Source organism: Penaeus chinensis, chromosome 13, assembly GCF_019202785.1.
Source record: "Penaeus chinensis breed Huanghai No. 1 chromosome 13, ASM1920278v2, whole genome shotgun sequence".
Classification (NCBI taxonomy): Eukaryota; Metazoa; Arthropoda; class Malacostraca; order Decapoda; family Penaeidae; genus Penaeus; species Penaeus chinensis.
The window spans coordinates 32,216,631-32,221,582 of NC_061831.1; positions in this window are offsets into that span (position 1 = coordinate 32,216,631).

Consider the following 4,952-nt stretch of genomic DNA (forward strand, 5'->3'; position numbering starts at 1 on the left):
AATCTCCCTTTGATTCCGTCATGAACTGAGTCAGTCATAAGGTATGCAGGTTGGTGCTGATTAATCCTATTAGTTCTAAATGAATGATTGATTTATGATCTCTTTCCTGCTCCCTCCTCTCTCTTTCTCTTTTTTTCTTCCTCTTCCTCTTCCTCTTTCTCTTTCTCTTTCTCTTTCTCTTTCTCTTTCTCTTTCTCTTTCTCTTTCTCTTTCTCTTTCTCTTTCTCTTTCTCTTTCTCTTCTTTTTTTCTCTCTCTCTCTCCTTTTATCTGCTATCTATGAGTGTAAAGCTTATCATTACTTTCATGCCTTAGATACGATTTCGCAACAAATCTTTCCGTTTTCCTTTGTGTGTAAGATTAATGTCGACATTCGTTTTGGAGCAAATGTCCTCGATTGAGGATGTGTACTGACTCTGAACATTTCTAGCTTTATTGTATTAGAAGAGTTTCGTCCGATATGTTGTGTTTAGTGGGTACAGATAATACATATGTGGGTATATGTATGTGTGTATATATATAAATTGCTCAAAACAATTAGGGGAACACTTGTATTTCATTTCAAAACTCAATGTCGAATGTACAAATGTTACAATTTTGTAATGAAACTAAATTTCCAATGGACCCTGAACAACAGAGCGTCAAACTGGCCAAGAAGAACAAAAGTTGACCCTTGGAGGACCGAATTACGAAATGATGTTGAAAAACAAAGGGATTGTAGAGAGAAATGGCAATGGAAGATGTAGCGGGGCGCAGACCAAGTAGATTTTCCTATATCTGGTTGAGTTCGGGCTCGACCAAGGATTAAAAATAAAATATTCAGAAAAAGATTCATCTGCAGTGAACAGATGTAAGGTTCCAGGCCTACAGCACGCTGCCACCACCCTGGAGGTACGGATCCTCAAGCAGTGTCCCTGCTATGTGAAGTGGTCCTTTTATGCTCTGACCCTTTGATTTCACAAAGTGCTGCTTTGGGATTTCGTGAAAGAAAGTACCCCCTGCAGATGGTAATGCAGTATGTCACACGACAAAGTCCAACAGAGACCAGGTGTCTCCTACACACAACCAAAAGATAATACTTAGCTTGCGAAAACACGAATTCGTCAATCCTGTCGCGATGCGAGGTAAAACCAGAGCGAGCACAAATAACACCGAGAGCGGAACCACTGTATACCATAGAAGTCAGGACTGAACTGTCTTCCCCTCAAAAATCCAAGGGTATTTATACCCAAAAAAGATCCCCCAGGCCATGCCCTAGGCATGGCGCGAAAAGAAGAAGACAAGCAAAGTATCGGAAGAACAACCCGATAGTTTGGTAGTCCAAACAATCCAAAGGACCCGAACAAACATGAAAAGAGAGAGGGAGAGAAAAAAATATATATATATGTAACGACCATTACTTTCTACAGGGGTTATATTGAAACTTCGGAAGCGTCGCCGGTTTATGAAGTCGCACTCGAGTCAAGTAGGCGAGGCGCAAATGGCGGGTGAAGCACCAGCCTCGTGCGGGTGCATAACGAGTACGCCCGCATCGTTGGTGGAAGCGGAGCCCGGGACGTCTCATCCAAGTCAATGGCAGCATCGCAGAGTTCCCCACGTCCTTTGTTCCTTGGTAGAGGAGGCAAGCATGTGGCATGGTAAAGACGGCCTCAACCACTTGGCGCCCGAGGACGATGTCCTGGCTAGATCGGCCTTGGGGACGGCGAGTGCGCAGCCTTACACTACAGAAGAAATTATGAATTTGCAGCACAGCACATTGCACGGCCACTTTAGTAGTGGGTATGCCCTCCACGAGCCTGTATGCACTCTCGACAACGTCATGGCATGCTCCTGATGAGGCAGCGGACGGTGTCCTTGGGGATCTCCTGTCAGACCTGGATCAGCACATTGATAAGCTCCTGGACAGTCTCTGGTGCGGCTGGACGCTGCTGAATACGCCGGTACGCAATGTCCCAGAGGTGCTCAATGGGGTTCAGGTCCGGAGAACGTGAGGGCCAGTCCACAGCATTGATGCCCTCTTCCTCCAGAAACTGGCAGCACACTCTGGCCACATGAGGTCGTGCATTATCTTGTGCCAGAAGAAATCCGGGGCCCACTGCACCGACGTAGGGTCGAACATTGGGTCTGAGGATTTCATCTCTATACCTAACAGTTATCAGGGTACCTTGATTAAGCACATGAAGGTCTGTGCGACCCGCCAGAGATATGCCTTCCCAGACCATAACCGACCCACCAACGAATGAGTCATGCTCCAGACTCTGTCACGTCTGTCACATGCACTTAAAGTGAACCTGCTTTCATACGTCAATAGTACTGGGCGCTAGTGGCGACTGATTGATTGATTATTTAAAATTATCTGCCACGTCAACAGCTAAGGTCATTCATTAGCAGCGAACATTTTTTTGACTGAAATATTAAAATATTTAAAACATTAAAAATCTATCAATAAATGTCATAAATAACAATAAATATTTTATTAAAAAATCAAAGCATAAACTTTATGCTCTAAATGTCTAAAAACTATTGCATTAACATTATGCATAATTGAATTCTATTGAAAATATTAGTTTCCCTAAGGAAACTAATAAGACCTTCTATGTCACAATCCTCCCCCAATACTTTTTTCAGTGTATATGGGGGAGACAAGTACCTTCCTCTTTGGTCTGAGAATGTTGCACATCTTTCCACTACATGTGCGACCGTTAATGGCTCTTGGCATTCCTTACAGTGTGCTTCACTTTAAGCCATCATCAGCCCATGAGACTTGTGTGCCCGATTCTCAGCCTTGTTAATACAACTTCTACTTGTCGGTTGGGATGAATACTGGTCACCCAACTGCCAAGGTCATCTCTAATCTCTCGCAGTTTGTTTCCAGAGTTATGCCTCCATTGTTCCCTCCATTTATCGTGAGGACAACTCCTGATGTTGGGTTTCAAGACAGTGTGTTGGAGAGGAAAACGAGCATCACAGGGTTGAGTGGCAGCTGCCTTGGCCTTCTGATCAGCTCGCTCATTCCCACTGATACCAACATGTGCTGGCACCTAACACAGTTATCCTTTTACGTGCTGACATCAGTGCAAGCCAATCTTGAACCTCCCTCACCACTGGATGTGATGCTTGCAAGGCACTACAAGAGCCACAATATGTTACAAGGGAATGGTTTCTAAGATCTCTAGTCATCTGGACTGCTGCAAGGATGGCATGTAACTCTGCAGTGAAAATCGAGGACTTGGGAAGTTCCAACAGCCAGAACCTTTGTGAGATTTAAATTAAGATCTTCCACAAGATTCCTCATTCTTTTACCATAGGATCGGCTATCCTCAAGGGGGTTTAAAACCAATCTGGATGTAGGAGATCCCAGAATCCTTTGTAGTCTCGTGTAGTAAATCAGGTTCATGTAGTCCAGGAATACAGGGTCTTTACAGGTGAAGACCTGAAAGCCCCTATACAGATTCTGAGAGCTTTATTATGAACCGAGTCCAACATCTGAAGAACATTAGAAGTTGCAGATGAATAAGCCTCACATCCATAGTCAAGTTTACTACGAATAAGCGCTCGGTAAAGCCGCAGAAGCGTCATGCAGTCTGCACCCCAAGATAGGTGTGAAAGAACCCGCAAATTACCAAGCGCTTTTGTAGCTTGCACCTTTAACTGTTTAATGTGAGGCACCCATGTAAGCCTTGAGTCAAATATTAGACACAAGTACTTAACCTCTTGGACAAAATGCAGTGGGTTTGCTCCTAAATAGAGGAAAGGATGGAACTTTCCTCGTTTGTGGAAATGCATAGCCATAGTCTTGCTTGGAGAAAATTTGAACCCATGGTATGTTGCCCATTGCACAACCTGAATTAGTGCAGTCTGCATGTGTCCTTGCACATCCTGTAAGCTTCCTCCTGAGCAGTACAGTGTAAAGTCATCCACATACAGACTACATGAGACAGTACTGGGAACGACCTTTACGATGTCATTTAAAGCAATGGCAAACAGGGGCACACTTAAGACACTCCCTTGTGGGACCCCTTCCATCTGATCTTCCAGGTTAGAGAAGCTGTTTCCCACCCTCACTCTAAACTTCCTGTCAGCAAGGAAGCTTTGTATGAAGGTAGGTAATGCTCCTCTTAAACCAATGTCATACAGCTTCATGAGTATACTATGCTCCCAAGTAGTATCATAAGCCTTTTCAAGGTCAAAGAAGACTGCTAACATATGACGTCGCTGTGTGAAGGAATTCTGTATTGCAGTTTCCATCCTCACAAGTGCATCTGTGGTCGATCTCACTTTTCTAAACCTATATTGATATGGGGTCAGCACGTTTTCCTTTTCTAGCAGCCATGTCAACCTGAAGTTTACCACTTTCTCCATCAACTTGCAGATGCAGCTGGTGAGAGAAATTGGTCTATAATTCCCTGGTGCAGTAGCATCCTTGCCAGGTTTAGGGACAGGAGTAATAATAGCTTCTTTCCATGTGGATGGCACTGTGCCCTTCCTATAGATCCTATTGAATAGATCTAACAGGAACGTTTGGGAGCTCTCCGGTAGGTGAGATATTATTTGGTATGGAATATCGTCACTTCCTGGGGTAGTCTTCCGACAGAGCTGCAGAGCAGAGTCCATCTCCTTGCGCAAAAATGGCAAGTTGTATGGAAGTTCTGCTGCAGTGCTGCTGAAGAACGACACTTTGTGGCGTTCCTGTTCAGCCTGAAGAGTGGAGAATCGTGCAGTGTAAGATGCTCCAGAGGAGCACTGCCATAGATCTTGCCAGCTCATTTGCAACATCTGTTTTGTCTGTGAGGATTATGCCATCTATTTTCAGAGCAGGTGGTCATATGGATGTGTTCTTTCCAGTGATCTTATGCACATTGTTCCATACTCATGCTAAAGGGGTCTCAGAGTTGATTAAGGAGACGTACTGCCTCCACGATGTCCGCCTAACTTCCTTTAGCATTTGCCTGG